This window comes from Anas acuta, chromosome 12, assembly GCF_963932015.1.
Source record: "Anas acuta chromosome 12, bAnaAcu1.1, whole genome shotgun sequence".
NCBI classification, from domain to species: domain Eukaryota; kingdom Metazoa; phylum Chordata; class Aves; order Anseriformes; family Anatidae; genus Anas; species Anas acuta.
The window spans coordinates 12,513,066-12,536,525 of record NC_088990.1 but is presented as its reverse complement, the minus strand read 5'-3'; the positions used below and the strand labels follow the sequence as shown (position 1 = coordinate 12,536,525).

General features: G+C 50.0%; 1 long non-coding RNA gene across 1 annotated transcript; it reads right to left on the bottom strand.

The window, feature by feature from the left end:
• Window positions 1-7,682: 7,682 nt before the first annotated feature.
• On the bottom strand, window positions 7,683-9,009 carry LOC137862837 (uncharacterized). Its single transcript, XR_011100545.1, has 2 exons — window positions 8,764-9,009; window positions 7,683-8,099 (listed from the first exon to the last, which is right to left on the bottom strand). It is a non-coding gene; the product is annotated as an uncharacterized lncRNA (long non-coding RNA).
• Window positions 9,010-23,460: the final 14,451 nt, after the last annotated feature.

The window sequence follows — 23,460 nt, the reverse complement described above, 5'->3', positions numbered from 1 at the left end:
TCCTGCTTTCATCGCTCAGGATCAAATGCCTCGTGCCCACAGCCGTCTCCAATCAGGCAGGGGCTGGGCCAGCAGTCGGAGTCCTGATGGAGGAACCCTTTAGGACACCGGCATTTGGATGCCCAAGCAGCTCGGGATGCTTGGGAAGACTCCCAGAGAATCAGTTCAGGGCATTTTCCTTACAGACCCGGGCTGGGGGCTCTTAGGATTACCAGGGAGCTCCTACAGCCTTGGTTTTGTGCTCGTTTGGCAGCAAGGGGGGAAGAGAGCAGCTGGAGAGAAAGGAATGCTGCCTTGGGGAGTCAATCTGATGGGAGAAATAAACCTCAGATCAAGGACAGACCTCAAGATTTTGGATCCCTGAGCTGTTGTGGGTGTTCCTACTGGGGTTCATACCCCAGGTACCACTTTTTCCATTAATATTCATCGGATTGGGAAAGGAGATTAAACAGCACGAGGTCTGGATAACCTAGAGCATCAGGAGCTGAGTACCAGCCCGTGGCTGCCACTCTTTCAACAAAAGCCAAGCAGAAGCATCAGCCAAAAATAGGACTAAAGCTCGGGAAAGGGCAGTGAGCAAGAAGCAGCTCCTGCTCGGTGGGGTCCTGGGCAGGCTGGGGCTCTGCCTTCTCCTCCCCACCAGCCACAGGACAGCTTTGGGGCCGCAGGAGCATCCTTTGCATGCCCAGGGCTTTATTTGCCAGCAGTTGTTCATTAAGGGAGGATAATGGGAGAATTAGCAGGGAGAAAGGCAACCAGGGAGCAGCGGAGGAAACCTGATCTATTAAAAACACCGCGGAGCCTCATTATTCTCACCAGTGTCTGTGCTCCTGCAACACAGAAAAAACATCCCAAAATGTGCACCAAAAATTTCTACACTTCTTGTGGTCAGGGCAAGGAGGGAAACAAGAGGTGAATCCATCAAAAGCTGGCCCAGTAGCATCATTCATGTGCGTCCTTATGGCCACAGTTTTGGGGCTGGCATCGCCAGCATCCTTTCAAGGTCCAGGAGGAAAAACGCAGGGAAGGGACATCGCAAAGCGACGGTGCGTCCCTGAGCCCTCCAGCTCACTCCAACCGCTTCTAAATCAAGCCCAATTATGACAGGTGCAATTTTATCTCTCTGTTTGACTTTTATTGGCATCATAAACAGGCCAGCTGGCACCAGGCTGGCAGCAGTTAGCAGCAAGAGATGCGCTGAGATAAATAAAGCCAGAAGAAGCCTTTCCATGCCACGGATGTGGCCGACCCCGGCTTGGAAGGATGCTGCGTGGGGCAAAATCAGCACCCGGCTCTTTGCGTGGGGACAGAGTTCATCCAGCAGCGCTGCTGCTCCCTTCCCCTATTTAGGGGGAGCCGGGATTGCAGAAGAAATCCCACTTATCGTCCTTGATACCTTCTTGGCCACCTCTTCCCCATCATCCTGGGCTGGAAAGGGAAGAGACAAGAGCCCGAGCTGGGGCTCCCCCATCCCTGCACCACCAGAGATCCAACAAACCCATCCCATTCTTCCCATCTCAGGGACAGCCAAGAAGCAACACGAAGGGAAAGGGTTGTCAGAGCAAGCAGCAACACCCTAAACCCCTGGAGCATCATGGTGGTGGGCAGGGACGTGGGCCACCCCGCTGGGGGACAAACGGGGACGTCACCGTGTTTGATTTAACGCGCGAGTCCCCTGCGGAGAGCAACTGGGAAAGGGCTGTCCCCAGCTATTTAGAGCTTTAAAAATAAATAAATAAAAAAAGCAAATAAAAAGCAAACGTAGCAGGATTCGCCCTGTCTACCCAAGCGATATGCTGCTCCCAGCAAACCCCCGAGGATGATGAAGTGCCTTGGCCGCCGCGGTAGAGCAGCACGGCAGCTGGTATGTGGAAAGGAGGGAGAGATTTACTATCCCTGGCACTTCTCCTTCTCTTTCCCCACCCCCTTCCTTCCCCCCTCCCCTTTACGATTATTATTACAAAAACTCCCGCACCTCCCCGTGATGCTGCCTTATTAAAAAAAAAAAAAAAAAAAAGTGACAATTAGTCATTTGAAGAAGCAACAAAGAGATTCAGCGGTGGAGAGGCGCGATTTGAATTTCAATGCGCCATCTGAGGGCCGGGAGCCGCGGCTGCCAGCCCCCCCCCCTCCCCGTGAGCCCACGGCCACCCGCTTCCACCGCTTGGGGACCCAAATATAGCTCGGAGCCCGTGTCCTGCTCCACCGCCCCAAAATTCACCCTGGGCTTCTTCCTCTGTCGGCTTTTGGCACGGGCGCTTCGCATAGGATGTTGCGCCATGCATGGATCAGCTCACCCCCTCCTGCAAAACTATTTTTGCTATTCAACGCCACGTGCAGAAGGGATGGGGGACACCAAAAATCCCCCCTGAGGCACCTTGGATCCAGGCCAAACCTGGCCCAGGGGCTCCAAGCATCTTTTGGGGTCCAGGGGTGAAGGCTGAGGTGGGACGGATGCAGCACTCCCCTCGCCTCTCCAACCCTCCTACTGCGATCCTGCCAGGATGTTTTTGGGGAAAATAAATTTTAGGGAAAATTTTAGGGAAAATTAGGGAAGGATTTTAGGGAAAAATAAGTTGAAGGAGGCTGGCGTTTTAATATGCTGTATCCCTCCTTGTCCTCATGTCCACACTCTGCCCCTGTTTCACACCCCCCCCCTGGTTTGCTGGGCAAAGCCCCAGAATGGGACCCAAGGAGGTGCAAACCCACCCCCAAAGCCAAAACTCTTTCCACAGAGCAGCACCAGACCTTTGCAGGAGGCTCAAGGGGTGGCTCCAAGCTTCTGGCTCTTATCTCCCTGGCCATTTAGCATTTTACCAAGGACAGGGATGGAAACGCAGCACGGCAGCTCACACAAATGAGCGTTATCAGTATTAGCATCTTCTTGTTAGTACAGGTTACAAGCTTTTTTCCCCTCTCCACCGTCAGTGGAGGGGGGAATAAAACCCCATAGGATTTCCCAAAGCTTTTTCTTGCTGGGGGAAGCACGGTGCCACCCTGCTGAGCCAGACACGCAGATGGAGGGACGGCAGGCACAGGCAGACACGCTCCCAAGCGCCAAATATAGGAGCCAGCCGAGTGAAAAATGCAAATATATATATATTAAAAAAAAAAAAAAAGAATAAAAAATCATCAATTATCAAGCAGGAGCTAATTGAGAGCATCCCCGGCAGATATCAGAGCCCATAGCAGCGTCACGGTGGGTTTCCCTCCCGTGAAAGCCTCCCCCTGTCCCCGCGGCTGGGAGCCGGGGAGATGGAGACGCGCGGCGACGTGCTCAGAAGCAAGCCGGCCTCTTTAGCCATGCATGGATGCTGCCAAGCAGCCGGTGGGGCAGCCAGACATGAGAAAACAGCGTGTATGTAACAAAACCGGGGTGGGTTTTATTTATTTATATATTTATTGGACCAAACACCGGGGTTAAAACTTATAACACCAAAAAAAAATTGAAAAAATCAGCAAAGTGCCCAAAGGCTTCCTCAAACCATCTCTGAGATCCCCAAACTGAGATCCCCAATACCTCTGTTTGTGGCAACCCCACGGTTTAAACTCAGCCCTTCCCCACGGAGGAAGAGTGCTTTTGGTATTATCATTTTGCAGTTCCCATGTTGTAGGTGAGACTTTGCACCAAGAGGAAAGAGCAGATTGCAGCTTTTAATTAAAAGCTCCCAGCTTTTTCCTGCTTCGAGTTGCACCAGGAGCAATCGCTAAACAACGTTCAGCAGAGAGGAAACAGCACTGACTGCTGCTCTGCTTTAAAAAAAAAAAAAAAAAAAATTAAAAAAAAAATAGCACAAGCCACAGAACAGGGAGTTCTTCCAACAATCTGTTTTCTGTACCCTGGAAAATAATAGCAACCCATATGGAAAGCCCACACAGCTATTTTCCAGGTGCTTTGTGCGGCGTGAAATCCATGGAATAAATCACCTGGGCTCTGTTTGTTTCTTGCAACTCTTTTTGCCCTCCTGTGTAAGCGAGCGTTTTGGTGTGTTTGGGGATTTCCCCCCAGTGGGAAAAATCCTGTTTGATATCAGAGGTGTGGGGCAGGAGCAGCTCCCAGCCCAGCTGGTGCTGGGAGCAAGCTGGGGGGGAAATAAAGATGAGAAATATGTCGCAGTCAAATCTGATCATGGGATGGGAAATTAAATGCTTTTTTTCTCAGCACTACTTATTGGAGATATTTATATGGCCCCAGCATCCTGCAGGCTTCACAACAGGCACCTTAGGGAAACTGAGGCACAGGGCTCACTTGAAGGATGATGAATTGGATAAATGAAGGCGACCAAAGAGAACAGGTAAATAGCAAGGAAATACCTCAAAATTCAGCCTCTGATGGGTGGCAGCAAGATTTTGGCTGCCCTGCCCCTTGAGCAAGCCCCAAGCTACCTCCGTGCAGGTGGGTTTCATCCCCCAGCAGCACTCCCACGTGCACACAAACAGATCTGTTTTCTGATCAAGGCCTGTTTGAGATGAAGGACACGGCTCCGAGCAGGACGCTGGAACTGGCAGTGCTTTGACTTCTCCAAAACACCTTGAAGTCTCTCAAATGAAAAGCTGTTTTTGCTCAGAAAGCGCCGAGATGAAGACGCGGTGGTGATTGTGTTCTCCTACCTCAGCTCAGAACAAAACTGATTTTTTTTTTTCTCTTTTTCCTTTTTTTTTCTTTTTTCCACCTAGCAAAACCAACATCTGCTTGTGCATGCGCTCCCGGATTCTCCTCTCCTGATCCTCAGGGAGAGCAGAGCGCAGTGCATCCCTGCTTTGGGAAAGCTTTAGGAACCCTCTGCAGCCCACCCAGCCCCACTTGGACATCCAGAAGAAAGCAGAGACTCGGGGGTGCTCAGCACCCAACCCAACATGCCCCCCCACAGCTCCACATCCAAGCCTTTTATACCAAAAGGCTCAAAAGCATCATTTTTGGTACCCTCTGATGTGCTGGCATGTGGAGAGGGCTCACACTGAGGGTCCTGCAGAGCTCCAGGGTGGTTTTAACCAGTGAATGTCCCTCCAAGACAGACAGACAGACAGACCAACAACTCTCCCAAATTTGATTGAAATTGGCCAGAAGAACACCTTCAGCCCAGCTGGGGAGGGACCAGGGATTGGCACTTCACCTTGAATAAGCAACCAGGTGGAAAAACATGAACCTCCATGAAGGTTGGCAGGTGGATTTATGTTTTGGGAAGGGTTCAGCAGAGGTTGGACCTGGTTTTCTGCACAAAGTCCCAGTGGAGGATATGGGCTTGGAAAACGCTTGGTGGCCAACCAAGGGGCCCCAGCCCAAAAACCTGTGAGCAAAAGCAGGTTAGGTTTTAGCCACGGTGGTCCAGGGGATGGTGGCTGCTGTAAAAGCAGTGCTTGACCCCGCAAACATGGACCCCAAGAGGATGCTTGTCTCCAAGACGACTGTCAAGCTGGCACCACTCAGCTGAATAAAGCTGGCACAGGGCGTGAAGGATTTAATAAAACAAGCTGTTGCATGACAAAGCCCTGAGAGCAATATCCGTACGGTGGCTATTATTAAATAGGAGCAGCCTCCTATGTTTTGTCCTGCCTGTAATGTAAATGGATCCTTGTCTATATTTGTCTGGGTGCTTTTGCAAGGGAAAACAAACCAGCAGCGCATCTCAGCCCCCGGTGAAAGAAACAGCTAAAATTAAACTAAGGAGCAAGGAAGGGACGAACAGCACGAGGGAGCCTTCCGTCTGTCCTTCCCTCCGGCAAAACACCTGCAGAGAAACAGTCGCCTGCGCTCAGGCTGGTGGACATGTGTTGGGAACAAGGCTGGGGCTGTGGGAGGTGATGTCCTCCTTCGTGAAGGCCATGGAAAAGCACCAGGAGCCTCCCAAGTGGGCATAAGACCTGGCAGCTCTTTCTTTCCCCTGGCCAGCTCTGGTGATGTGGAAAGTCCCCACAGCATCCTGAGGATGTCACCACGGGGCGAGGACACGTGGCAGGAGGAGCAGTGGAGCTTACCATCAACTATATCCAAGTGAAATTCCTGGTTAGCAGCACTGCTATTTCAAAATATAAATCTATATTTATTATTATTATTATTTTTTTAATAAAACATTTTAAATATTTTGTATAGTTTCTGAACCAACACCGCTTTGCTAGGTTGTCTTTGGCCAAGTGTCTTCTCCCCAGGAGCACCCCTACCTGATAGGACGTCTCATGCAGGAAGGGAAAGGTTTCACCAGGAGTTTCCCCAAGGCATCTCCATGCTCACCCGGAGGAATTTCTTCCCTTTCTTTTCATGCTTTTCAACCTTCCTGCTCGCTCGTGCAGCTGTTGCTCCAGAGCCCCGCTGGCCAGCATCGTTTGATGCGAGCCGCGGAGCTCCTTCCTCATTAAAAACCAAAGTTCGGAAGTTTAGTACCCTAGGAAAAAAAAAAAAAGGAAAAGAAGAGAAAAACATAACATAAAAACCCCACTGATTTCCCCAACTTCAAAGTGCTTTTGAAGATCAGTTGGGAGAGCACCGATGAGTTAGGCCCTCTCCTATCTCCTGCCCCCCCGTGGGATGCGGTCAGCCCGCACCAGGAGCTGATGGCACTGTGCTGATGGGAGGTGATGGCACCAATTTGGCAGAGGGAAAAAGCTCACCAGCTCTGCCACCAAGGTTTTCGTGAGGAATATTGATCGTCAGGGTGGAAGCAGGGCTTCTCTTTCTGCTCTGAATCTCGTGGCCTCGTGCCTCAGTTTCCCCATCTGCTGCATGAGCTGCCTCCATAAAGCATCCGTGCTTTCTGCCCACCAATGTTAAAAAATGAAAGGAAATAGGTTTTCCCCCTAGGTGAAAATTACTTTGCTTCCAGGAGCTGGGATTCACCTTTTACTGGTAATTATGAACAAAGAGCATCATTTCCTAAATGCCTGTGAGGATGTTAATTAGCAGAGAAGTGAGCATTCAGCAATTAAAAGGCATTTGCCCAAGCGTTTTGGGGTTGTGGGGTCAGGCAACACTGAGGATCGGACAGAGCTTGTCTTCAGTGTGCAGAGATACAAAGCGATGACCTTGCAGGCTGGCTCTTCCTTGGGGACACAGGTGTCACATCCCCTTGCCCCCCAAACATTGTGTTTTAACAAGGTTGTACCCAAACGAGGTGCAACATTTTGTTCCAACAGGATTGCCTCACTGACCCAAAACCCTACAAGATCCCAATCTCAAAAATTTACAGGAGATGGAAAAACAAGAGAAACTCAGTTTTTTGTTTCCGTTTGAAATGGGGACACCTTGGGCACAAGAGCAGGGCACGGTTGCAGGGACATTCACAGGAGCTGGGGATGCTTCCCATCCCAGAATGGGGATGGGCTGGTGGGAAGGTCTGGAAATGATACCAGCGATGCTCCAAACCTCCAGGACTAAATCCCACCTCCTCCTTCACCTCCCCATCATCCCCTGCACCTCCAGCTCTCAACAGTTTTTTGTTTGATTGTTTTTTCCTCTTCTGCTTTTACTTTTTTTTTTTTTTTTTTTCCCCGTTTATTTCCTTTTTCATAACCCTGGGCTGGATATGCGAGCTCAGGCTGTTGGGAGCAGGAGACGGGGACAGGAAGGCACTAAAGGAGTGCTCCTACACACGGCATTCCTTATCTGATTATATCCATCAGAAGCAGATTAGATTTGGTGCCTGAAGGCCAGAGGCAACCCAATACATGTTTTTTTTTTTGTTTGTTTGTTTTGTTTTGTTTTGTTTTCTTCCCCTCTTAAATAGCCCATTTAAGGGGACAAGCAGATGGTGGGATGCAGACACCTGACCAAATCAGCCCCGTGGTACTGAAATTCTTCGGCTGGGCTCTACGAGAAGAAGAGAAGGCACCAGTGAAGGTCTGGGTCTAGCCACACTCATGGAGCAAGTAACAATGGATATTTCACCCAGGGAGCAAAACAAAAACACCAGGAAAAAAATAGATAGATGGGCTGATCCAAGCCAGAAACTTTCACGGGAAGCTTCAGAAAAATTATGAAGAAAAAAAAAATGGGTTAAGTAGAAGCAGAGAGATCTTCTTTGCCTCAGGACAACGTGTGTTTCTTTGCCCCGGTGTGGAGCGTGTTATTTTGGGCTTTGCATCCTCTGTTTAGGTCCATGCTTGCACTGAAAAAAAAAAAAAAAAGGAAAAAACCTTTAAAAGGCAAAAGTCAAACCAGCTGCGTTTTAAATTGATCAATGTGTCATGATTCCCAAAACAAAACATTTCATCAAAAAGCAAGCAAAAGGGCAAGACGAAAGGTCTCAGAAGTTCCTCCCTAGGGGCTGGGGCTGACCCAGCTCCCCCCTCCTCCCCTGTAACATCATTGCCTCCACGTTGCACTCACAGAAGAAGCCTCACACACAGCCACAGTCAGGTTTGTTGGAGCATCCATCCCCACTGTGGGACCACCCCACAGATTTGGGGTCAGCACCTCCCTAATCCTGCTCTTAGCCCATGTGGTTGCTATAATGGTCCCACCTCTACCCAACCCCAAGTCTGAAGGGTCTTTATGGTAAGCAAAGCTGAAACCTTCTTAGGAAGGGCCAAGAATATCATCTCTGCTTGATTTTGGGATAAAGGTGGAAGTCCCGTGCCCTAGAGCAGCTCTGATGGCCTGGGGGGACAACATCAGGTCCCCCCATTTCACTTGTTTATCAGCGAGTTCACTCTGGGAAATCTAATCACCATTTTGGAGTTAATCCCTCAAACAAGCCCTTGCAAATCCCTCCATCCAGAAGTTTATTAATATTAGCTGCTCTCAAGCAGGAGCGAATTAAACGCCTTTACCTCCTGTTCGCCTTTTTGTTTCTCTTCTCCTTGCCACTCGTAACGGGAGTGATTCAATTAAGGAAGAAACGACTTCCCAATAAAAATCCCTCCTCGCTGCCTCCCTCCTCCTTTCCATCACGGGCCGGTTGTGTTTAATTGGGGAAATAAGCTCAGCTGGTGGTGCGGATGGGGGTGAGGAGAGGCTGTGATGAGCGCAGGATCTGCATGGGGCAGATGGGATCGGCACATCCCAGAGATGGAGGGTGCCTGGCTGGGGAGCCCAGGTTCCTGTGATGTACCAGGGGAAGGTGTCCTGGTCCTGAGGCAGCTGTCCTGGTGCCAAAAGGCTCGGTGATCCCAGCTGACATCGTCCCATGGTTGGAAAACCCTCAAAGGATGCTCCAAATTGGGGTGGTGGAGAGCAAAATTGAAGATCCCAGTGGTAACCCAGGAACATCCGCTCACAGGGCATCACCTGAAGGACAACATGATGGGCATATGATAGTACCCATGGGGTAATGGGATGGGGACTACTCCTCTCCCTGGAAATGGAAAAAAAAGCAGGGATAAAGCTCTCTGCATCAACGTTTTCCTCTCCTTTACAACGGGAAGAAGCCAACGTGCTCCACAGGGCACGTAATCCAGTCAACAGCCCTCCTTGCCTGTTTATCAGCCCCTCCTTGGGCTTTGCTGGAGGGATGGCTGCTCATTAGCGAGGAGCGTTAATTAAGAGAAATGAACCCAATTAGCCAGAGCAGAGCAAGCCTCCTCCACCTGCCCACGTGCGTTCAGCAAGCAGCTTTCCAGCTGTGGGACCACGCCGTGATAACTGAGCAGGCTGGGTCCAGATCTGGGGCTCCCCTGCCCTCCTAGGCTGCTCCCACCAGAGACACTTGCCCAGGGAGCATATTTTTTGGAAATATTTTCAGGGCTTTATGTAAAATATTTGATGTGGGGACATCGTTGCAAGGTGGCAGAGCAAGGAGAAGAAAGCGCCTGGCTCAGAAAAACATCGCTCCTGCTCCAAACAAACCAGAGGTGCATCGAGCCAAGAGCGTTACAGCCCAATTTTCTTGTGGTTTGGGTTTTTCTGAGGCTGGAGAGGGAGAGGAAATTAGGTTTAACTGTTTTACAGGTGAGACACGTTTCCCATCTGCAGCTTTTCCCTTCCCATGCTCGGTGCTGCCCCACGCGCCGCTGCGCTGAGCCTTACCAGGAAAAGCCACACGTAGCCACCTAGGAAGGGCACGGTGACATTAATGAGGTCTGAGCTTTTGTTTGTTATCCATTACTTCCATTCTGTGAGATTCTTGTAAGTGAGTAATGAGAGAGGGAGAAAAAATAATAGTAATATCTTTAATTCTTCAGGAACATACCCAGACAGCTTAACTCACACACCGTGCTAGCAGAAGACCACAGCACAGCTCACACCAAAGAGCTGGTAGCATTAATTACAAAGGAGAAAAAATGACCCTGAAGACTTCAGGGGTGAGCCCAACGCCCTCACCCCAATGATGGTACAAGTGAGCTGAGTTTGGTGCATCCTACCCAGGACAAGGGGGTTGCTCCAAGGAGCTGCAGACACAGGTAACAGCAGTTTTAGCAGAAATCTTTCTTTTTTTTTCTTTTTTTTTTTTTTCTCCAACCCCCAGCCACACCACCGCAGTCACAGAAAAGCACAGTTGAAAGAATTGCCAAACTTTGACGTGGCTGGCTTTGATTTCTTCAAAACAAAGCAAGGTTTCCATGAATAAATTAATCCATTTCTAACAAGGTGCTTCTTGTCGAGTCCTCCGACACCCACTGACCCAAAATGGAAGCTTTATGCTTTTATTTCAAGGGGATTCGATTCCTAATGACCCAGATTCAGAGCTTAATTATTAGTTTTGACTCACAGTGAACAACAAATGGAAGAGGCAGCCCCTCTCCTACCACCTGGTCCCTGCTATCACGCATTAGGAGAAGAGGAACGTGATAACACATCCAGGTGGGGTCATCGATACCTGCCTCCGAAGGAGGACAAGAGGTGTTTAGTGTTATAAGTAACACAACAAGAGCATAGAAATGCTCTCCTTGGGTTGAAAAAAGTCATTTCTGGCTTTCAATGTGTCCTGGCTGCATCCACACGATGCTGCCTTAGGACCTCCCAGCAAGGAGTCCCACCAGTGAACAGCCCATTGCAGAGCAACAGCATGAAAAAAAAAACACAACAGGTGATTTGGGGTTTTTGATTGATTAGAAGGCACCAACCGAGTCATGTAGGACAAGCTTGGCCAGACCTACCAAGAGGCTTGGCCAGACCCCAAAAGTAGATGCAGGTCAGGGGAAGGAGGGGAGCACTGAGACACCAGAGGGTTTTCCAGGCTCTGGATTTCACCTTTAATGTATTTCAGTGCATGATTCAAGCACATTATCTGCATGAAATGCTGCATTAGCATCAAAATGAGGGGAGTTCTGTTCAATATATTAAAGTGTCTCTGATGGGTTTGAAGGTAGCTTAGCGCAAGAGAGGCATTAAGGAAGTAAATGCCACATTTGTATTCAAAAGCGCTTTCTTTTTTCATTTAAAGCCATTGATGTAAGAAGTGGTGCTTAAGACGGCTTATAAAAGCAAGAGTGCATCTTCGCTATGAGACAAAAAGCCGTGTTTATGGGGAATGGTGAAGGAAAGCAAATAGCCCATTAAAAAAATATATTTTCTTCCAGGCTTTGCCATCAGCTGGAGGAGCGGAGGGCAGGCAGGGACAGGGCCTTCCGGTGGCACCACAGCCGAGAGCCATTTTCTTCCCCAAATCTCCCATAATGCTTCTTTTTGTTGTTGTTTTTCTTTTTTTCTTTTTTTTTTTTTTTTTTTTTCCCTTTTCAAGCCTAGAATTAGAAGTGTTTTTTCCATGCTGGTGCAGCATCGCTGCAGAGCCTCGGGCGAGCCAGCCCTTCACCTCCCTTCTCCCTAGAAAATAAATAAAAATTAGTGACCCCAATACCTGACAAACACCCTGTTTATCCTTTCTTTAAAAACGCTGTTTTACTCCAAATTTTGTAATGTATTTTAATTGTAATGTCTGTCAGCTTCAAGCCTTAATTTGAAGCTCAGAAGTTAAAGGCCTGTCGAAGCAAATAGCACCAAATGCCTGGTAGGATGGCTTCAATAGTCTTTCACTGAAAATTTCAAGACAACACAGTTCTGCTTCATAATATCTTTAATCCCAAAAATGCCACTGAAATAAAAATAAAGTCAATTTTTCAGCCAGCACTGAGAAGTTTTGGTCCCGCTCTGTGTCGCAGTCCCGCTTAGCCCATGATGAATTTTTACTTGCTCTGTTCGTGCTGGACAAGGAGCATTTCAGTTCAAACACTGAGGCTTTTCAGAGCCAGGATTTTTACTCAATTTGGGGTGATCAAAACGTTTTAGTTTCATTATCTGAAGAAAGCAGAAATTGCACTGAAAGCTCACGGCCAGCCTTAACTCTCCTCATCCATCTTTGCCACCTCCACGGGCAATTAATAATCCCTGTCCTTACAACTGGAGGAAGAGAAGGGTTAAATTAATTGCTTCTGACCACTTAATGAAGCTGGGAGAGACCCTGGGAAACTCGTCTCGCCACTGCCTGCAAATCAGCTGGAGGAAAAATACACTTTTCCTGGCAAAGGTGCACGGCTTACGGAAATATTTATGCTTCTGGGCTGGCACGGGCGTCCCCATCCAACGACTTACTGTTGGAGGTCATCACAATGCAACTGCCTGCGACTTGGCCAGCCATGGGGGTGAATTAATTTAGGAATATTTCCTATTGGAAATGTTCAATCAGGAACGTTTGCTCCAAGAGGAGCAGTGAGCAACACAGACAGGGAAAGGCGGGTTTTTAAGAAGTGAAATTCTGGGGTTCTCCAACAGAGCACAAGAAAACTTGGACATGCACCACTGACCACTCGTTTCTGATGTCCCCCCCTGGACAGCCACACCAAGAAAAAGAATGAAAAAAAGATAAATATCTTGAAAATTTTAATAAACTCCTCCACTACCTCACAGAGGACGATCGGGCATGCTGGAGGCATCGCTCACCTTCCAGCCCAGCTCCTCCAGGTGAGCCCCCAGCCCACGGCCACCCAGCACACCCCATCCACGGAGCTGGGGGCACATCCCCCCACCTGGGAACAGCCCCTGCATCCCACCCAGGCGCCTTGCTGCCAACTTTCCTCCCCATCACACCCCTTTTTCTCCCTCCTGCCGGCTGCGGGTTGTGACGGCACCACTGAAGGGAAGGAAACAATGCAGAGGAAATTGATAAGCATGGCTCGAAAACCAGAGAAAGAACATTTGCCTGGGAGAAGCTGTGATTAGAACCGTGTGCGTGTGTGTGTGTCCTTTGCCAGCGCTCCTAAAAATAGAGCCTGGCTGCACAGACTGTCACACACATGCAGACATGCTCTCGCTGGAGCTATATTTACGGGTCGGAGGCAGCCAGATACCATATACAAGCCATACATTCCCCTCCAGTGCTGGCAGGAAGGGACCTGCCTGGGTCCCCCAAGGGATGTCCCCTGGGGAAATCAAGGCCAACAAGGTATGGGGAAAAAAATATCCCTTCTGGAAGCTCCAAGAGACCATCCAAGCCTGGGGCTGGGCATGGATGGGGTTGGAAGGAGGAAGGTCCCACAGCTGCTCAGCAGAGAAAAACTGGGGCATGACCTACATCGCCCAGCTCCTCCAGCCCCCGCCGCGCTCGTCAGCCTCGTGATGAAGCAGGGAGGCTTAAAGGGACAAAATTGAGGCATTTCACTCATATTCATGAGGTTTCTGGAGAGGATGTTTGAAGACCGAGGTATTATTATCTACATATGTCTTCCACAGAGGTCGAGTGCAATTAGCATTATTCAGAGCTGCGCAATTAACATTATCCACAGATATGTATTTCGGGTGGGAAAATAATTGTTTTTCTTCCCAGAGAAATGGTTTCATGCATGGTTTGCTCAGCTATGAGCATTTGGGGCCGATCCCAAAACTGGAGAAGAGCCATTTGCCCTAAGCTCACCCCTGGAAATGGAGCAAGGGGGAGCAAAGGAGGCTTGCACAACTGTAGCTTTTGTTAAAATCGGCCAATTTTGGACAAACTTGAAGTCTCTACAGATCCAACAGGCCCTGGCACAAGCAGGGGGTCCTCATGAAAGGAGCAGGGGTAGGTGGCATATGACCCCTTCATCCCTTGTCCCTTTGGCAAAGGCCAGGCACATCACAGCAGGTTTCTCCCCCAGTTTGCCATTCCCAGATCATTTTTGTGGCAAAATAAAACTATTTTTCCCAAACAGAGAGCAGCAGCCTCCTTCCAGGACGTTTTATCTTCATCTTAAATATCCTGTTTAATCAGCACGCCGGAGCATCACCTTGTGAAATGTCATTAATAGCGGGTGAGAGAGGTGAGCGTGAGGACCACGTGCAGGGGATGGGAAGGGAGGATAAAACCCCCCCGGGAAGAGTTGCTGCTCGCCGTGAGGACACCTCTGCTCCATCTCGCATCCCTCCAGCAATACCAAGGGCTCTTCAGCGAGGTTTTACCTGACCTCCAGCAGCATTTTCCTGCCGGCATCTTGCACAAATCTCATTAAACCCCGAGGTGCTCAGCAGCTCCGTCCTGACCCGACTCTCCCCTCTTGTCTCGGCTGGTTATTGAAGCAAAAATCACAGGGCTGCTCGCTCCAAGCATACGGGTCTGGAAGCCCAGGCACAAAGAAAGCATTTCTACTCAAAGTCAGGGCACAAAATTGAAAGCAGCAGCGAAAGAGAAGGATCGATTAGGCTTGCTGTGCTGACAGCCACCGGGCTGGACGGTGAGCTGAGGCACCCTGGATCATGCTAATAAATGCAGGGGGGACAGCTCTCATTTAGCTGGGTGAAGATCTAAATTGGACGTAGAGACACTTGTAAATTAGGACTTGGAGGGCCACAGGATCATCCACAGCAAGCCCACAAGTTGGCCCCGGAGCTAATGCAGAAACTACATTTCCAAAGCACTTCTCCCCAGTGCTGGCTATGTAATAACATGAAAAAAAGTAATTGTGGTCTCTCTGAACCTGAGATTTAGCACCTGATGAAGCACATCATGCCTTACTGTCCACTCAAGAGGGGCAGGAGACCCAGTGCATCCAAGGCTCTGGAGGATGAAGCTCCCCAAGCAGAAAACCAGCACGAACCCCAAAATCACAGAGCTTAAAGGAAAAATCACTGTGGGCCCAGCTGAACCCAGGCTGTCCAAAGCAGGGCATAGGTGGCGGATTCATCCCAATAAGTCATTTATAAGTGAACAAAGGATTATTCATGGCAGTTATGGCACAAATCCCAAAGCTGACGAAGGTGAGCAGAGCCGCCCCCCAGGGCACGGCGTGGAGGCACCCAGGACAGCTCAGCACCCTGGTATGGTGTCAGTAACACCCAGCACCCACAAAACTTGTTTAAAACAATCTGTACCAGCCAGAAGTCTTGCACAGGAGACCCCTCACCCACTCCCCTTTGCACAGCTTCGGTGCTGACCGCAGCTTTGCCATCCCTGGCCAAAAAGCACAGCCCTGACTTTGGCTGGAAAGCTGCTCCTGCTCAGCTGGGGTTCACAGCACGAGGCTGAAGCATCATCACACGGCCAAGCAATTCACTGAGATCAGGCTGCTTCTCGTTTTGGGTCAGTTTCAGCCCAATTCAACCCAGAAGCAGACACATCAGCATATGAAACATCAAGGCAAGCAGTAGCTGGGTAGAAATGAGTCCAGCAGGTCCGGAGCTGGCTGCCAGCTCCAGGGCATGGCAAGGGGAGCTGCTATGGGGAAGATTATGAAAGCAAACGCAGCCCTAAAAGCCAAGTATTTGCTTTATTTTGTGCATATGTGCCGTGCTCCACACGCAGCTGTGCCAGGCCGAAGGCAGCTCCCAGCTGAGTGCTGCTGCTCCTGCTTAAGCAGTGTTAAAGCCTGGGGAAGGAAAGGGAAGGGTTAGAAACCATCAGCGGTAAGGAGAAAGCCCCTGCTCCTCTCCTCCATGCTCACAGATTGCTGCCATGCAACCCCCAAATTTGGGGATTGCTCTGCAAGCCCAGCGGGGAGTCAGAGGGGTGTCTGGAGGATGGGAAAGGTGCTCCTGGTCACAGCTTCTCCCCAGCATCCAAGCCCCAAATCCCTTCTGCTCCCCCCTAATACGTGGTGGACCTCCAGCCCACCGTCAGAGCCCTCGGTCGGTTTAGCCCCAAATCCTCTGCCCAGGAGCACCAGGTGAGGGTGTGATGGTTCTCAGCTGCCAGGGCGACACTTTCACACCATTCATGGAAAAAAAAAAGGCTGGAAAATGCAACATGGATGGACTAGGACAAGGCAGGACACAAGCAACCCAACATTTCAACAAGGGGTGGAGGAGACCAACCCATCCAGGGCTTTGCAGGGAACTCATTTCTGTCTCTGATAAAAGCCTGGGGCACAGAGGAATGACAAAGTTTTCATGGGAGAAGGAAAACTCAGAGCTGCTTTGATTTCGCAGTGGATCCTTGTGCCCAGCTCAGGCTTCCAGACCTGTCGGCCACCACCCAGCCCTTCCCTGACAGCAGGGCCGCTCATTCTGCACATCCCAAAACAGCATTCACCGACCAGCACCCCTCACTGTTATTAAAACAAGGCGGAGAGGGGAAAGCAGAAGACAAGAAGAGGTGGAAAAGGTGGTTTCAAGCCTGAGACCCAAAGGGCAGGGGGGCAGCAGACACCTACCAGTGGTGATGCCCGGTGTCTGCGGAGAGCCCAGGGCTCAGCCTGCTGGCAGTGAGGTGACCCAGGAAGCATCTCCCGATCATTTTGGTGGCTCTGCTGATACACCAGGCCTCTGCTTGCTCTGGGGCTTAGTTACCATTTATTCTTGTGCCAATATTGTCCTTAAATTTAACTAGCTCTGTCCCTGGGGTCCCCTTGTCCCCGGGCATCTCCTGATGCCCACGGGCTGCACATCCTTGGAGCCTGTGTGAGCAGAGCACTGCAAAGCCCCGTGTGCTTTCCCAGCTAAATAATTCATAACCCCCTCCTCTGATCTTATGAAAAGCCCGGCCAGCAACCGAGGGTTGTGTCCTGGTGATGGGGGGCCACCCAACAGACCCTGCTTGGATGCACGTGTGGTCCAGAGGAGGATAAGGGAGCTTGGGGTCGGTGTTGGGGTGACTCCCAGCAGAGCACCCCCAGGAAGAGCCGTGGTTTTGAGCTCAGCGTGCGCGCTGCTGCCTTTGATCTCCCCTTCATTAGTCTCTCTCCTTTGCTCTCGAGCATAATTAATGCTTCCCTGATCAAAAGCCCCGCCGCACCGAGAGCTTTACCGGCTCATTTTGCTGCCTGTTCCCATTAAAAAGGGCTGCCGTGCTTGGGCAGGGGGGAGCAATAAGACATCTCCATCTGAAGCCTCAAAAATTGACCCATGCTCAGATAATCCAACAGTTGCACAAACAAAAAACTCCGTTTGGTCTCTTTAGAGACACCCTGAGGTCTTAATGGGCTGCCCCACGTTCTTATGGGGTTGTGGAAAGCGACCACAAGTGCCAAGATCTCCCTCTGGGGTGACCCACAAAGCCCAGCTTGGTTCCTCCCTCCTGGTGCTGGCCCCCTGGGGACCCTCAGCTGCTGCTCACCACCACGCATCGCACAGCACCCTTTGGGCTCTCAGCAATCCCTTTTTAATTTCACTGAGGGGAACAAAACCAAAATCACCACCTAAAGCCTCCCCAGCCCTGGCCAGAAGCACCTTCCCCTGGGACATCTGGATTTTGACAAACCCACATTTTCCCCATCTCCCCCCTCTACCCCACCTGCTTTCCCTGCACCTCGGGACAAAAGGAAACCAAAAGATATTTTTGCATCAAGTTTTTCTTTTTTTATTTTTTTTTTGTGCTTGCATCCCAGCCTTTGCCCCATGCTGCCACCAGCCAAGGTCACCACACCCCGGTGACATTTCCCAGCAGGCGCCCACGGGGCTGGCTTTGGTCCCTGGCACCGGCAGCCTGGCCAGACGTCGCAAAGTCACATAAGGTGACATTTTTCCAAAGAATTTAACTTGCCCTGATAAAAAAGCCAGCTCAAATCCTCCTGGCTCTATGGACTTGATAATCTTGAAAGTCTTTTCCAGCCTCGATGATCCTGTTCTTACAGAGAAACACTTTTTTTGGGGCAACTGGCTGTTTTTGCTGGTTTACAAGAAGATTATTTCCCCTGAAACAGCATTTATTTGGGCACAGTTTGTGTTGCAGCGGGTTTTGCTCCCCTTGCAAACAAGGAAACCAAGTGGCCGAACACCCCACAATGCCAAACCCCAGCATCCCCCCAGAATTTTGGAAATGAGCTTCTGCACCCCCAAAAAAATGAGGTTTTCTCCTTTTTGCCCCTGCAGCAGATGCATGCGTCAGGGTACAGTGCAGGGAAAAAGCTTCATGGGTCAGGGAAATGATGAAAGCCACACTGTAAAGCAAAGAAAAGGCAAAGAAAGAGCTAAAGGAGATGCAAGGCAGACACGGAGGAACTTGTATATACAGAGAAAAAAAACAAAGCACAGAAAATAGGCTGCTCCACGCCTGCCTAGACTCACACTGCTAGGATTAAGTCTTACACTGCTTAAAAGCGACTTCTAACATCAGTTAAGAATAGCGTTGAGTCACTCTCAGCTTCACCGAGGAAGAAAGGTGTCATCTCGAAGCCCAGGAGAGCTGTCCCTTCGCTGGAAAAGCCTGTCCCAGGCTGGAAAATTCAGCCAGCATTAAGAAAGTGCCGGATTTAGCGTCTCTGGACAGTCTTGTTCCAGGACTGATGCTGATTTCAGGTAATCCCTCCCCGGCAGCATTATATCAGGAGCACAAACAATTTCTTACAACACCTGAATTTCTGTAACAGCAGAGAGGGAGCAGGAGATAAGAGGAGAAAAATAAAACCAGATTGGCTTTCCTGGTGCAATCCGTCACCCTGAGCTCACCGCTGGGCATGAACGGCTCCAGTCCTCCTCCCAGCTGGGGATGCACCCCAGTACCAAAAAGTTTCGACCATTTTATACAGAAAGAGAGCAGGATATCCCCTTTTTAAGGGTGGGACTTGCACCCTGGTGAGCAGGTACCTACCTTTGGCGGTGCAAAACTGGGGTGGGTACTGGGGGAAGAGCACCCTCCATGTGCATCTGCAGCACCCCCCCGGGGCACAGACCCCGTACCAGCACAGGAGGCACTTGCATCCCGTGCAGCTCAGCCCCAGGCAGAGCCAGCACGCACACACGTGTGGCTGTGACATGAGTGAGAGCTCAGACACGCTCCAGTGCCGCGTCCCCGGCTCACCCAAACACACAGCACCCTCCCGCGCGCCTGCCCACACGCCCGCAAAGCTGTTTAAACACACCAGGCTATTTTTCCCCTGCAAGTTTCAAGGGAAGAAAAAAATATATATTGCAGTTGCTTCTATACTTAAGCACTTGGCTCTTAGCAAAGAGAGGGAGAGCCAGGCAGATAGCGGCGGGTAATCCAAGCCTTGTAGCAAACACATTTGAGTGGGAAAGTTTGAACTCGCGTAACTAAAGCGATGCCTTCTGAAGTTTCAGGCACGGCACGGACATCTCACAGCCATCTCCAAAGCTAAGAAGGCTTCCAGAAAATTTAAATCTTCCTAACTTGGGAAGGATTAGACAAACGTTTCACGTTTTCCTCGAGCGCGTGGCAGCTCATGAGGAGGGATGGATCTTCTCTAAGCACGCCTGGAGGAGCCGAGCATGGGGCTATAAGCACTTTCTCATTACGTCCTATCCACATAGATCCCTTACAGAATATTTCAGGGGGAAAAAAAAATAAAAATCAGTTACATTTACACCTATTTCCCCCATAGCTCAGAGGCAGCCAGATGCATTTTGTCCAAGCTGTCCCAGCAGGCTCCAGGCAAAGAGACCTGAGCTGGAGCTTGTGCTGGTGCCTTTGAACCTTGCGAGTGCAGCAAAACACCAACTGCAGGGGCCCTGTTTTACACCTGGGAAGCCACCCCCCATTTTACATCCCATCCACTGCAATGAGAACAGGGCTTGGAGGGAGGAAGAGATGGCTGGCCCAGGAGAAGCAGCCCATCTTGCAGCAAGCAGGGTGTGTGTCCAAAGCAGGAGCAATTCCAAGGTGATGCAAGGAAAAGGTCCCCTTCCCTGCAAAGGACAGGGAAAGGACCCCAAAACCACTGCTGCAAGGCACGAGATGGGATCAGAGCCTTCTGATGCCCACCTTAGCCAGGAGGAAAGCAAACAGCTCATGGCATCAGCCAGAGGAGGAATTACAAGAAAGCAGCAAGAAGAAAAAAAAAAAAAAAGAAAAAAAAAGAAAAACACGAGCTCTTCAAAGTCAGCTCCATAAGGTTTGAAGGAACACGGCCTTAATATCATCAACTGTGAAAAACCCATTAGCATCTTGCTAGAGTCCATTTAAAATATTCATCTGGAGGATGTTTTGTGCAAAAGTGCCTTAAAAGCTGCTGCAAAGAATTAATGCTGGAATTTGAACTCCCCTCCCACGGTGGCCACCTCCCAGCGGGTTCAGCAAAGCTGGCATCGGGGACAACACCGCGGGGCGACCCAAGGGGTGGGACAATCCACGCGAGGAGCCCTTTGCTAGCTTTGAAGGGATAAAATCCAGAGCAAATTTTGGCTTAATTAAAGCAGGTTTTCCACCCTGGATGTATTTGTGGTCCCCACTGAGCTCTCGCCATGTGGTTCAGGGGCCCCTACAAACCCAACACCTCAATCGAGGTACACGACCCTGCAGCCTGGGGACAGCCCTATCCTCCTCCCCACCACCCCACAGAAGATCTGGGGGACAATTCTTGACTTCATTTCCCCCCCAAAAAAAAACCACCACATCCACGGGCTGTTTATTTAACAAAACCCAGCCCCGCCACAGCAGGGAATTGGAAGGCGAGCAGCTCTCCGCCACAGCCCTTGTGATTAACAAAATATATTATTAGCATCCCAAAGCGAGGTTTCCAGTGCCTATAAATACAAGCCAGCAGTGACTCAGCAAACCCTCCGCTATTTTTTCATTATATATTTTTTTTTAAATTATTATTTTTACCCCCGATTTCCCAGGTAGGTGCATCTCGGGGTGCTGGCTCCCAAGGATGCTGCGCGGAGGTCGTCATGGAAACCCAACGCTGCAGAAATCTCAGCCTCTCCGCGAGGAACCCGCACCAAATCCCCCCCAGCCCCAGCCAGGGATGCCGTGGAATAGGTTGGCAGCATGGGGAGGAGGAAAAATGGGGGGGTTGAGCTTTTTAAAGCTATTCCTGGCTTTTAAAGCCGTCCCTGCCATGTGGCAGGGAAGCTTCTCTGTTGTCTCATATAAGGCTGTGCTGGGAAGCCTGCAGGCACAAAGCAGATTGAATCCATCTACCCCTCCAAAATAAATGAGCAGCAGAAACATTCGGGGTTCCTAATGTTTTTTCTACATCCCAGCACCGGCCTCAGCCAGCCCCAAGGTATAAAACCCTCAGATACATCTTCTGTGATTACCAAGCTTAAAGGATTTTTTTTCACCTGCCCTGCTAAGCAGGACCCTGGAGCAGAGACAGGCAAAGTTTTCCAGGAAAAAAAAATCAGCCCAAAAAACCACGGAATGCTTGGCAACCCCCAAATTTCCATGCTTTTGTCCAAGTTTCAAAGAGCTCTTTGTGCCTGGAGGATGCCAGCGCTGTTTCACTGCAACATTTCAACAAGCCACCGCCACTGAAAGGAGATTTGCATTCGGAAACTCCCTGCAATTTTGCTTTTCCATTCCTGTTAAATAAAAGGAAAAATCCAGTTTGAAACCAGCTTTGATAGAAATTTCTGTTTTGGCTAACCAGAGGATCGCCGCGCTCTGCTCAGGAGCCAAGGGGTGGCTCAGACACCACGGGGATGGGCACTGGCGGCTGGGAAGGAGCAGGAACCAATTTTATCCTTAATATTTCCAACATTACCCAGGAGAAGGCGTAGGCTGAGAACTGCCCTTTTCATCACATAATTGCTTTTAAAAGCCAGGTCAGGAAAGCAAATGCTAGTGGCATGTGGCAGAGGCTGCCCCGGGGGAGCAGTTTCATTTTGGAGAGAAACCACTCAAGTGCACAGAATTTCAATGGGAGGTGATTCCCGTTCCTTGCCATACTACAAGGAGTTAGAAGGGAAGAAGAGTGTGGTGTGTGTGTGTTTTTTTTTTTTTTTTTTAAAGCTTAAGTGAGACACTTCCCACACCCTGGGGATTTGCACTTATTTGTGCTTCTCTATTCAACAAGCAAGGAAACAAATGCAACCTGGGGGGAAGCTATCGGCGAGCATCAAGAAACCCTTAGCTCAAAGCCATCCCAGCCAGGGCCCCATGGGATGCTGGAATGGCTCTTGCAAACCCCCCAGAAATACAAAACCAAGTCACCCAGGGTCTCCAAACACAGCCAGCACATCCCTAACCCCACTCATTTTGTTCTTCCTATTTATAGCCCTCTCCCCAGCCACACTGGAGCATCTTCAAGCAGAGCCGGTGCCCACAGAGAAAGGACAAGAGCCAGAAACACGGCTAAGGTCACGACAAAGCTTTTAAAAATGTAAATGAAGCCCAAGGAGCCAGTCTAATCCTGCAGGCAACCCACAGCAATGAGATTAGCCCAAGGTCCCCTTGCCAGAGGTCGAGCCCATCTGTTTGGCATTCTCCTTGCAGAGGTCCCCCCCCGAGGACAGGACCGAGCCCACCGCTCCAAGGACACCTCCCAGCACAGCCCTGCTCCACGGCTGTCCTGGCAGGAGATGTCAAGCAAAGGGAAGGGGAAAAAAGACACGGTTTGGTGCAAATCAGCATTTTGTTCAGAGAGCATCACTGCTGATGCTGCATCCCTCGAAGGGAAAGGAAAGTGCAAGGGAAGCTGGAAAACCCGATCCCAGCGCTTGGGGAATAGGTTTAGTTTTGTTTTCAGTATTTATTTGGGCAGGTTTGGAATAGCTGGTGGAAAAAATCCACTTTGCCAAGAGCCCTGGACCTCTTCTAGTGCTCCTCCAAGACCAAGTTTTACCACAGCCCCAGAAAGCCCCCAGTCCCAAAACCAGCTGCTGTGACCAAATACAACTTTTTAAATTCATCATCATTAATAAAGATTTCCACTTAATTGAAGTGTGGCAGCAAACAAACACCCACCCCAAAAAATACAGCCACATGTAGCTAAGGATGGCAGAACAGGTACCTTAGTGCCTGACCCCCACAGATGCTCTTGGAGGCCGAGCTCTGACCACATAATGCATAAAATAACAGCATATAAAAAGGCCTTTTATTCACCCAAACCCACAGCCTGCTGCCCACCAGCTTCCCAGCACCTCCCCTGCTCTCCCAGGGCACCAAAACCCAGAAACCCAAGGGAAACTGAGGGAAAACCCAAGGCAAAATGAGGGACAGGGCAGTCGTGCAGCTCTGCAGCACCCCAGTTTTTCAGCCCCACACACAGCATCAGAGCCTGTTTCTCCCAAACAAACATCTCTATCGCTCTACCAGAGCCAAAAGTGGGAATTTTTGTATTTTTCTCATCTTTCCACCACTGGTGGGCATCCATCAGCTCCAGCCCCTAGCAGGCTCCACTATTCTTGCTGGGGTGATTAACAGCCATTTTGCTAACGAAGCAAAAAACCATTAAGAGCACTGAAATTTGCCCTTTTTGCTCCCTGCCTACTCCACTGCATCTTCC